General features: G+C 44.4%; 1 long non-coding RNA gene across 1 annotated transcript in view; it reads right to left on the bottom strand.

The window, feature by feature from the left end:
• Positions 1-12,049, bottom strand: part of LOC144165287 (uncharacterized) — a 64,016-nt gene that overhangs the window by 29,478 nt on the left and 22,489 nt on the right. The gene's annotated exons all lie outside the window — the stretch shown is intronic.

Here is a 12,049-nt window from a genome sequence, read left to right as displayed (position 1 = left end):
GTGCCATGAAGGCCTGCATGACGTGTGACGAGGGTGATGATGGTGGCTCGTGTTTAGAGGGCGCGAGACCAACTTGGGCAAAAAGCGCCAAAGACAAAGTTATATACAATACAGACGTAATTGTAAATACTAAATTATGCCAGGAAAAACAAAAATGAAACAAACTAAAACGCAATAAATATATGTGGTGTAGAGAGACTCACATATAGATATGTGACGAGCTGTAACAGTTTTACGTGTGGTAAAAACTAAAAAATACGCTTAACAGTGAACAGTGGGTGGCCGAACAAGACCTATGATGGGTGAGAGAGTTGTGTTCTCTAACAAATGTTTGCGTGGTATCGTTCCGAATGCCTTGCTTGTAATAAAATGTGAACTAGTGGGTGGGCCTCTCTGTACCAGATACACAGAGGTCTTGAAGATCCCGCGAGCAGATGTATGGTCGCAAATGTCATTTTATTGTGTGTGAATTGTTCTGTGTCTGTTCACTCCACGTCGTTTGCCAGGTTTTACGAAGGTGTTGTCTGATGTGTGGCTTGAGGTCAGTTTAAGGTACTGTATAAATATTTACAGTATTGGCTAATGTAGCAGCACTGGCCCTTTGATCAGCGGTCTCATTTCCGACAATCCTAGAGTGGCCTGGAACCCAGCAGAGAGCTGCCTAAAGGTTTTATGCATATGCACACATAATACCCCAGAACAAGATTAAAACCCTTCAAAAAAGCTCCAGAAGGCCTTCCAGACAGAAGCGCCCATACAATGCTAAGACAGTCAGTGTATACAATGAACTTAATATTTGAAGTTGGACATTGTGTTTAAAGACAATTAAAATAGTCTACGCTTCCATTGTGAATGCACTGTTACAAAAGTTAAATGTTTTACTGACATCAAAGGTTGACCCAATCAGCCCAAGACAAAGCAACGGCAGTCTTGGACGCTTTCGCTGTAAAGCTCAGCACTACAGTACTTCTCCCCGAGAAACAAGAAATGCTGCACAATCATAATTCTTGGTGACCTATTTTTCACTTCGCGAGAAATAAACGTCACACGGCACAGGGCGACTTGCCATGGTGGAATGGAATCAATAAAATAAAAGTCACACGGCACAGGGCGACTTGCCATGGTGGAATGGAATCAATGATGGCTGACTTGTGAATGTCTGAAAACGGGACTGCTAGCTCAGAAGCTTTCTAGGAACCGGGGCTGAAACAAAACGGCAGGGAAATAGATGAACCATTTACTGTGAGCATGTATCAATAATAGTCTATATAAAGGGATGATTTGTCACACACATAACTTTGAGGCGTGCAACACCCTCTTGTGATGTAGGGACCATTTATCGAACTGTACGTGCAGACTTTGGACATGGCTACTGCGGAAAGCGCAACATGCAAGGCGAAGGCCCAAATGGAGCACAGGGTAGAGCATTTGTAGTGCCGTATTTGTCGCCGACCATTACACGACACCGCCATAGCCCAAGGGATATGCCACCAGGGCGCTAAAACCACGCAGGAGGAGTTGGTTATCTCAACCACAGGATTGGTGTGAGAATACTTCAAGAGTGCGCATTGTTTTTAGCCATTCTTGTTTAAGCTGTTTTCACTGTGGGATGAATGCCAGTCTGTTGTCAAGTATTATAGTTAGGTATGAACTTCTGACACCTTTTAACAAGAATTTACACGTTGTTTGTAGCAATGCCAGGGTTAAGATTGATCCTCCGCACATGGGTGAATACAACGCAAGTACTTGCTTTCGGGATTTATTTTAAACAATTCTTGTCAGCCCATCGAGCAATGTTTTGACACCAAGATAGAATTGACGTTCAGAGGTTGACATATTACATGAATTAAAAGATATTGCGACGTCGTCTGCCTGCAGAGAATATGGAAATATAGGTGCAATGCCTTCCCAAGAGAGTTCATCTTTACCAGGACAGGGTGCAGCTCAAAACACAACTTTTCGAGACTCCCTTTTCTTGCACGCGAGTCTGCGCCAGTGCACTTTCAACTCTTACGCAAAACGTTCCTTCAGACATGTAACTAGCAAGGTTTTTTAACGTATTGCACGAAACTCCGAATGGCTTTAGGTCACTGAGGATCCTATAAAGCCAAGAGGTGTCGTAGGCCTTCTTAAGGCCAAAAACCACCGTTGCGCACGCCTTTTTGTAGATAAAACCGTCGCTTTTGTACGCATCAAGGGTCACAAGTTGTTCGTTTATGGAAATACCAGCCTGAAGCCAGCCTGGCAGCCCCGGAGAAAACCATTGAACTCCACAATATCTATGTCTCCTCTTTGCTATCTTATCGAAGAGCTTTTACAGGTAGCTTGTAAAGAACATAAGACAATAAGTTGAGCGTAATGTTGAATTCTTTCCCTCTTTGAGAAAGGATACTACTATCGCCTCCCTCCAAGACGTCCGAGGACGCCCTGTAAGCCATATTTTGTTGTATGGGTGTAGCAGTGTTTACAAGTGTGTCTGCATGTAGGCTTTGTATCATCCTCTTTGCAATGCTGTCTGCGTCAGGAGCACGTGGCCTAAATGAGCTCAGTGCAGACCTTAACTCCTAAAGTGTAAGTTCAGAGTTGTAAGGAGAATTTGACTTCTTAATGTCTCTTAAGGGCTTCTTTTGTGCAGACATTTTGTGTTGCATGGAAATCTTGGTATAATTTACTGAACTATACACATGTTGCAAGTGTCGTGCGAGGTGTTCGCATGGTTGTCAAGTGCGTCGTCTGTTGTGCTGACAAGGGGCAGGATGTGGGGCTGTTGTCCTTGGTGTTTTCTTATGCGTGCCCAGACTTCGTGTATATCCGTGTATATGTTGGTGGACGTTTGAAAGGCGTGCCAACGACTCACGCGCACATGCTTGCCTCATTGCGCACACGCCTCCCAAGTGCTTTTGCGCGTTTCAATCACATGAGGTTCTTGGAAACTCGGTACCAGCGAAGGTCATTCCACGCCTAGCTCTAAGCCTCTCGCGCTCGCCTACAGTCGTCGTTCCACGAGGGCTTCCTCCGAGACCTGCCAAATGGACTCTAGTGCGCCATATAGAATATGCGCCGTGAGGAGCTGGGATGCCTCATCTAATTTTAGGTGTGCTATGAATGTATGGTGCAGTTTTGATGTCTCTGTGAACGTAATCCAATTCACTCTTGCGTTGTCGAACGTCTTGTGGGAAGGTGAACAATTTAGAGCGCTACCTGGGTATGTGATAGTGGTAAAGAAGTGGTCACTATTTTAACACTTTGTGCCCACGTCCCACTTGAGAGGTGACCAGACAACTGCACAGCCGATCGCTATATCGAGGGGCAAGTCGGTGTTGTGTGCTATAATATGGTGTGTAGTCTGTTTAGTAAATAAACATGCTCCCGATGCTGTTAAAAACCTCTCAATGAGGCGACCTCGCGAATGAGTTCGGAAAGATTCGAAGACCGAATTATGGGCGCAAAAGTCACGAACTACGAGGACTTTATCAGAGCTTCAAAGTCAGAGCTTGTCAGTCGATCGTCCGGTGGATTGTACAGAGAGACAATCGTTGTTCTTCTATTGATAATAATCGTTCTCATAGCAACAACCTCAAGGATGGTCTGTAATGGGAAGTTATGACACGCCCGATATTTTTGTGCCATGATAGGCACACCACAATAAGAATATACGCAACTGCCCTGTCTTTTTTAAACCAAGTAACTGCTATAAAAATTTTTATGGTTGTTGTGTACGTGGGTTTCTTGTAAGCACATTTCCCTTCGGTGATCGGAACACAGAATCTCATACACATCGTCTAGGTTTTTAATAGGGCCCCTACAATTCCACTGGATAATACCTTCTTTTCTCATTATTTCGTTCTACGAGCGACTATATCTAGGTATGTGTTTATGAAAGTGTAAGAAATAAAAGTAGATGTTTCGATTGACCTGGGTCTGCCTGGTATGGGTCCAGTGAGTGTGGAAGATGTTTTCAACATTCACTGTTTTTTGGCCGTGCTCTCGCTTCTTTCACAGCACGCAAAGAGGCCGCGTCATACATCTGTTCGCCAGAAGCTTCAGGAGTGCACGAAGTGCGGTCTGTGTGACGCCCACCCCGAGCCCTACCTGCAGTGGTCAGACTTAAGGACGGGAGCCCGCGGGAGGCGAAGATGTGTGTGGTTCCAGGGGTTCTTGTGTCTATATCCTCTCTCACATCAAACATATTCGGGTGCAGCGGATATGGACCGAAACGTGCCGCACCACTCCCGATGGGTACCGTCGTCACTACAATCACCGCAGTCTCCAAAAAAGGTGGACGTCACGGTTGTCGGCTTCCTAAAGTAGTTGGGCTGGAAGCAGATTAGCTTCCACAACTGTAACAGACGCAGGAGATGGCTGCTCAACTGGGGGTCGGGAAACCAACACTTCAGCAGGGAGGCCGCCCTGCGTCACTGTGCTGACCAAACATTGCCCCAACCAGCTACGGGCAGCGCTTGAACAAGATGTGGCCGAAAGCAGCCTGTGCTTTCAGCACCTCAGGAAAGGTGATATATTCCGTTAATTTCATCTGTAGAACTTCATTTCCGGCTTAGAATTTCAGGAAACTTCTCAAATAAGCCATCTGTGCGCCAATTCGATTCGCACGTTTCTCTTTACTGGTTCGACTGTCACTCAAAGAATTATCAGTCTGCGCACATTTGGCACATGTCAGCTTCCTTTAAAACGATTGAGTTCCACAGCTATATGGTTGGCACTTAAAGCATCGTCTGGGATTAGAGACATATGGTCATAAATTGCAGCTTCAAAAGCCCACTTTGACCATTTTTGGTGGGGTTCCGAAATCAAATGTTCGGACCAGATGCTTCGTCGGAATTTGTTCATTTGCTCTCCAGGTTACAATTAGTTTGACGGAAGTCACTCCGTGAGGTAGAAGCGCCTCAAGAAGTTCCACCTGTGTCTCAATCTCAAAATCTTTTCCGAAATGACACCTTGAGAGCAGTTGGTGTTTGTATTTGAAGTAACAGTAATAGCAATGTCAGCCAATTTGGTTTGATTTATTAGGTCCTCTCTTTGATTTTTTTGTTTCACTTCAACAGTTACGTCACTGGATGCAAGCTTATTACCATCAAAGTGTCAACCAACAACAGACTCAGTGCGTTTGGTCAAAAGAATGTCGGACTGTTTTGCAACCGGGGTATCTGTTCAGGAGTGTACTCCAAGATACCTATGGAAATGTTGTCTCCACTTACGCTACTACTACGGAGCAACCTGGTTCGGGAGGCCGATCATTGGGGAGCAAGATTTACAAATACCACACGATATTGAAAACAATACCACCATCTTCCCGCAGGGAAACCCTGAGAGTTATCAAAGCAGTCATGGGGTCGACTCAAGTGGACTTCGTTTCGGTTATCCGCAGACTTCATGCTCACATAGTCTATGATCGCGCATTTCACGTTGTGGAAGGCCACGCGGAAGGTGTTCAACTCGCTGGAGCTGAGGCCTCCCTCCTTGTTGGGGCCGGTGGTCTTCCGAGAAAGCTTGAAAGCCGCGTGCACAGTGGTTCCTCCCGCTGCCACAGCCACGTTTCCGGTGCTCGTGCAGTTGACGAACGCATTGTAGGTGGTATTGGTGACGGTGTTGCTGTACCGGTTGTAGAGGTCCATGGCAAGGTTGAGGACGAACGTCTTGCCGCAACCGGCCGGTCCGGTGAATAAGACCCGTAACGGAGGTGCTGACGGCTTCGTCTGCCAGTGGATGATCTCGCGCAGTAGCTCATGTTGTTCCGCGTTTGTCATCCTCATACAGTTGTAGTAGTCGTCCCGGTCCATAATGTCCTTGCGCTTGCGCACTGCCGCCCACAAACTCACGTGTTTGATCAGGCGCATCAAGTCTTAACTCGGGATTAGGTCGGCGTCTTTGTGCTGGGTTTGGACGATCACGGCAGGAGGAGGTGCTGCTCCTTTTTCTTCTTGTTCTTCTTGTTGTGCCCCCTTGTCCGCGGTGCGGACACTGGCATTGACGCTGGCGTTGCAGGTGGCGTTACCGGTGCCGTTGCCCGTGGCACTCATCGCGGCTTTGCGGGAAGAGGTTCTCTTACATGAAGATGACGACAGTGGTTGAAGGCGGAGCTATTTCGTGACGAATTATTTGGTTGTCTAATCCGTAGGGGCATCCTGCCACAATCATCATGAGTGGTGCCTGGCCAGGCATGCGCAGTGGGGGTGTGGACGCCGCACGGTGAAGGGAAAGACATAGCCCCGACTATGAGTAGCTTCGCATCTAGAAATCTGGGGACGGGGTTTTTCTTCCGGAAACTTGCCCGATAGTCAGAGAGGTCCCGGAGCTCCTTGAAGGTAAACCGACAGGGAGCCTATAAGCCATAGCTTGACAAGGGCTCCAACGGCCACCGTTCGATGCTCCTAACCTTTAAAATTCTCGCAACGTTAGGCAGCGGCTTAAGTGTGGGGGTTCACGGTACGCGGTTTTGCCACTCACCATCACTAAGATCACCCAAGGTGCCCCGTGTGGGGTATATGAGACTTGCTGCGGAAGCTCTTCCTTTGAAAATTGCGAACTCTGGAGCCCCATCCAGTAAAACATTGTTGTATATAAAAACTGCGGTACCTCAAATAACGCAGCCCTTAAGCCAAATATTGTCTCCGCGCACAGCGTGATGTAGTCGGTCACCACAAAAATTTGTCTTTTTGTGGAAGTCGCAAATTACCCTAGGCGATCCCTCACGCTGGAAAGGCGCCTTTGTTGGTTTTATACACGAAGAAGTCTTACTGGTTTTACATGCCGAATCTTACTCCTATGCCATTCATGGCTGGTCCTAAGAAAATGCTGCATTGTTTTCAGCAGCTCCAGAGAATGGTATATTCTGCCGAATCCAGACCAGTGTACGGCTATCACCGAAGTGTCCAACCGAGAATTTGTGGTGGCAAGCATTTGAAATTTCTGATCCCTTCGCCGTATGCACGAGCAGTCAAAAGTGCAGTTTGTGTGACGAAAGTCCGCTTGCACAGCAGGCCGTCCTGGACACAAAATGAAAATGCATCCCGCATGAAGACGCATGGCATCTGAACGTCGACGCCGTACATGCGGTGGACAATAAAGGGTAGTTAGAGGTCTTCTCATTCAAATCGGGCTATTTTGCAGGTCCTGGGAGCTCCGATGAAGCGAAAGGTGTCATTTTTTTTGCCTGCGGAATCGATGGCGGCTGTGGACAAGCAATCCGCATCAATGTCGTATTCTTGCAGCCAGAAGCCTCATCTCCCAGGGCGTCCGGACTGGTCTGGCAGATTGGCCAACTGTCGCAGATAAGTCTATATGGGCTGCCATTATTCAATGACAGAAACTTACTAATGGCCCAAAAAACGACTAAACACTCCTTTTAGTTTTTAGAGCAATTTGCTTAAGTTTTAGGGGGTGCGGCTGGCATAAGCTAGAACTCGTTCTGCTCCGTCTTGCCACTGAACGAAGGCTGCACCAAGACCTACGTTACTGGCGTCTCTGTGGATCTTTGCGTGCGCCATTTCGCCAAAATGAACTAGTATAGGATTTTCTTGTATGCGGTCATGCTTGTCAATGAACGCCGTTTTCTCGTCTCGCGAAATGAAGGGCACATCGTCTTTTCTTTTACTTTCTGTGGCTCAGAAATGTTGTCAAAAACGCAGAAAACGCCTCACGGCCAAAATACTTTTTTTCGGCTGCCATGGGGGAACCAGTGTAAAATCCCATTTTATCAGGCTCGGATGAGTCTCCTGTGCTGATTATGTGTCCTAGTAAACGGAGCTGTTTTTTTTTGCAAAAGTCGCACTTTTCAAGGTTTGTACTTTAGCAAGCTGATATCTTAGGTTCTTGCACCAGCCGTAGCATGCGCAGATGTTCTTCAGCGGTTGCTGAGAAGACAACGCCGCCCAGGTAGAGGAGACACGTCAGCCATTTTAAACCGTCTAAGAAGGTGTCCATTATTCGCTGGAATGCTGTATTTTCCAAGAAACGACCAAGCGGACGTATTTTGAACTCCTGAATTTCATCAGTTGTTACAAACGCGTCTTCTCTCTGCTTTCTCATCAAGTCAATTCGCCGGTACCCACTTCGGAAATCTAATAATCAGAAACAATTTGAATTCCCGAGCCAGTCCAACGCGTCACTAATGCATGGATGCAGGTACACGTCTCGTTTCTTCAAGTACTGGATTTCGGAGAGCGCTATCTTTTTTTTCGGCGAGTACACCAAGGGATGCTCCAAAACATGTTGAGGGCTTAATTGCGTCGTCATGTAAGATTTCTATAACTTGGTTCCGGTTGGCTTCCCGCTCTTTTTAGGATGAGGGCTACGGGATTGTTATACCGGCTCGGTTGTTTTGTTCATGATGATTTGATGTTCAGCAAGAGGTGTGTGTTGCCCCTTCAAAAGAGTGGAGAAGCATTTGGGAAAATGGTCGAGTAGGGCGGCCATCATCTGTTTCTGGTCTGGCGAGAGGTCTGGATGGATACGCGTCTGTGCTGATACAATGAACAATGAACTTTATTGACATCATGTACATAGTACACAATGCCGGAGGCCGGCAGACAAAGCCATCTCAAGGACAGCTTGATGGAGCTGCGGGCACCCGTTTGGGCACCAGCGTACAACAGTGTTCTACAGTACGAAAAAATAATAAGCCACGTAGAAATATGACATTCCTTTCGACATTCAAAGAATGTAAAAAAAACAGACGACAACAACAACAACAACAATAACAACAAGAGAAGGCAAAAAAAGAAAAAGAATTGTGTACTGAACAGATAAATCATTCAATACAGGACCCCAAGGAAAATCACTCAGTGCATATAGATTACCTTCATAATACATGCATACAGGTTTATATATAGAGTACACTATACATATAGAATTACACAAATCATTCAATATACGAGCGAAAGCAAATATGAGCTGGTTATAAATCGCCATGCCTAGCGTACACCAACGTAATCACTATAACTGACACACATAGGCATGCGCGAGCTATTATATTGTGTCAATGTAATTATTTGCAAGAGAGGTAACGTATTGCATTCAAAGTGTTGCTTTCCAGCTGAAAGTTAAGTTCGTGTAAAGCATTGAGTTGCCTCGGAAGCCTGTTTGCCAGCATATGTCGCCCATATGTTGTTCTACAAGTTTGAACTTTGCAAATTTCGCAGCTTCGCGTTTTATAAGGATAAGAATTTCTTTAAGGGCTGGCACGCTCAGTCAAGAATGCATGTTTCTTCTTTATTTCTTGTTTATAGGGTTTCGTTATTCTAAAGTTGTAGATCTTCTCAAAAGAATTTGCATTGTACTTTTCAAACACCTTGTAGGTGTGATAATGTGAAGGCACGTCCTCTACAGCACGTAGAAACCTTTTTTGAAGAGAATACGTTTTTTATGTTTTCTTGACAAGTGGATGCCCAAACAAGATGGCAATAGTTTATTCTTGAGGAAAATAAGGAGTTGTAAATTATTACCATTATATGTCTAGGAAGGATCATTAGATTGCGGTAAACTAGCCCCGCTATTTGAGATAACGTCCTTGATATTGTGTCGATGTACTCGTTGGAAGGTAGGTTTTCCTGGAAGACCACTCCTAGTGTTTTAATGTTTGGTACAATTTCAACCGTTGTCGAACTCAGCAGTATTTGTTCCGTAATATTACCTTCTTATTTTTACTTCTGAATAGTGCAGATTTGGTTTTGCTCGTGTTTATTTTAAGGTGGTTTTTCTCAAGCCAGCCATTTAGATTTTTTAAAACAAAATTTGCTTCGCCAACTAATTCGTCCGTTCAATTTCCTCCTTAAAATATGCTGGTATCATCAGCATAAATATTAAATTCAGCACTACGGCTAATTCTGATGACGTCATTATTATAAATATTAGAAAGAAATGGTCCCAAGATGGTCTCCTGTGGTACACCAGAAGACAAAGGCAGTATATCGAAAAAACAGTCGTCGATACCAAATGTTTTTTGCGGTGTTCCCAATAAGACGTAACTGGGTGCGCGGCATTCCCTCAAAAAAAATAACGGTTAAGCTTTTTAATTAGAATTTTTGGTGATTTATGTGATCGAAAGCCTTAGAGTAATCAATAAACAGCCCAAGAACCAACTCTATTTCTTCAAGCGCTCCCAAAATGAACTCTTTTTGTTTTAGCAATGCGAACCCTTTTCTAAGTCCTTTGCGGAAGCCAAACTGTGAGCAGTTTAGAGACTGTGTTTCTCTTCAAAATCTGCAAGACGATGTAAAATAACTTTTTCTAGCAATTTTGACATGACCGGCCGTATAGATACGGGACGGTAATTTGCCATGTCGTTTTTGCTTCCTTTTTTGTGCAAGGCTGTTACATTGGCTACTTTAATTTTACGAGGGAAAACAGCCTGGCACAAACAGGAGTTAAAAATGTGCGTAAGTATAGGTGCGAGCAAATCGGAGATGTACTTTATGGATTTATTTTGGAAGCCATCGGTGTCTTTAGCAGTACTGGTTTTAATTTATTATTCTATATTGACTACTTCAGCCTCATTAACTGGTTTCAAGCAAATAGAGCTGCTGTTATGCGCAATATTTTTAACGTCATTCTGCAATGTAGCTGGTGGTGAAACACCTACAAAGTATTGATTAAATGCGTCCGCCAGAAAATTTCTTGTGAGCTGTACGTCATTTACAATTACATTGCTCACTTTATCATGTAGGATGTTAAGTTTTAAGATGGAGTTTAATCTTTTTCAGATAAGAATGGTGCGCCCGTCAGCAGATTTAAATTGGTTAGAGTATTCGTCACACGTCGCTTTTTGTAGGTCCTTGCCGAGACAGTTACGAATTTTTTTTTAAATCTCGAAATAAGCCAGGGTTCTTGCTTCTAATGAATCAGCTGTAGAGCTTTTTTTTCTTGTATTCTTTTCATAATCTCTGCGCTAACCCATGGTTTCCGTATGTTTTTCGGTCTTTTAATATGCACAAAACAAAGATTCATAGATAGAGCTGAAAATGGCGAGAAATGTTTCGTGGGAGCTGTTTGCATCATTACAAGACAACACATCATACCGTTCCACTAACTCTATTCTTTCCCGAAACGTCAACAAGGCATGTTCTGAAATTTTTTGCACTTTTTGTATTCGCTGCCATATCTTCTGCACGTTTTTTACAGCAAATGAATATCGGCAAGTTATCGCTAAGGTCACACGTCAATACATTGGCTTTGACCTTATAGATGTTTAAATTAGTAAAACAACGTTTCAATAACGGAGGATGACTCAGTGGTCACTCTTGTGGGTACATCTAGTACGTTTATACCAAGCGACCGTCACGCCACTTAGTGCTTACTAGAGTAATTTGAGGATGATAAATACAAATATTGCAAAGCGGGCTTACGCTGAAGTTTATTTATAGCGCCATAGGGCGACTGGTAGAGACCCCTTACTCATGGAACTGAATCACGGAATAAATGGACGAGCATTGTACAGGACGAGCACTTCACCGTAGAAGTGAGGCACAATCGCAACACTGGACACATTTTTGTATTCACAGCTGCATTCACAATTTTTTCCACCTGAATCTACACCACTCACGGCCGATACCCTTAAACCGTACCGACGCGAATTTTACAGAGGTGACATAAACACGTCATAACTGCGAAACCCGTACCATTGGAAAACAAAGACTTCATAGCTGAAACTACACCGTCTAGGTTGAAAACTTTCTCGCGTAAGAAGCCCTAGGTGTCTTTAGGAATTCAATAAAATTTGTCACTTTTCTGTACCTTTTTGGACGGAGCAAACTTTCGTGGGAATCACCCTTGCTCGTTAAGCAACGCTGTCCACGTATGTTTTCCTAGGTGTTACACGTCCAGTCGCCCTAAATTGCTATTCATTCCATTATAAAATTCTACATTCTACTTGCCCATGCACCGCTGAAGCAGCAAATGCGACCGGGGAAACAATACTATTACGACATGTATAAAAACTGTGAATGAAATTTAATCAATTCTTAGCTACTTTCTGACTACCCATTATTACTAGAAACATAACTGAAAGTAAAAAACCGTTAAACACCCTAGCTGA

This window comes from Haemaphysalis longicornis, unplaced genomic scaffold (assembly GCF_048455015.1).
Source record: "Haemaphysalis longicornis isolate Haplotype H1 unplaced genomic scaffold, Haemaphysalis longicornis Haplotype H1 scaffold_14, whole genome shotgun sequence".
NCBI classification, from domain to species: Eukaryota; Metazoa; Arthropoda; class Arachnida; order Ixodida; family Ixodidae; genus Haemaphysalis; species Haemaphysalis longicornis.
The sequence above is the reverse complement of the archived record's forward strand: the minus strand, read 5'-3'. Positions and strand labels throughout refer to the sequence as shown.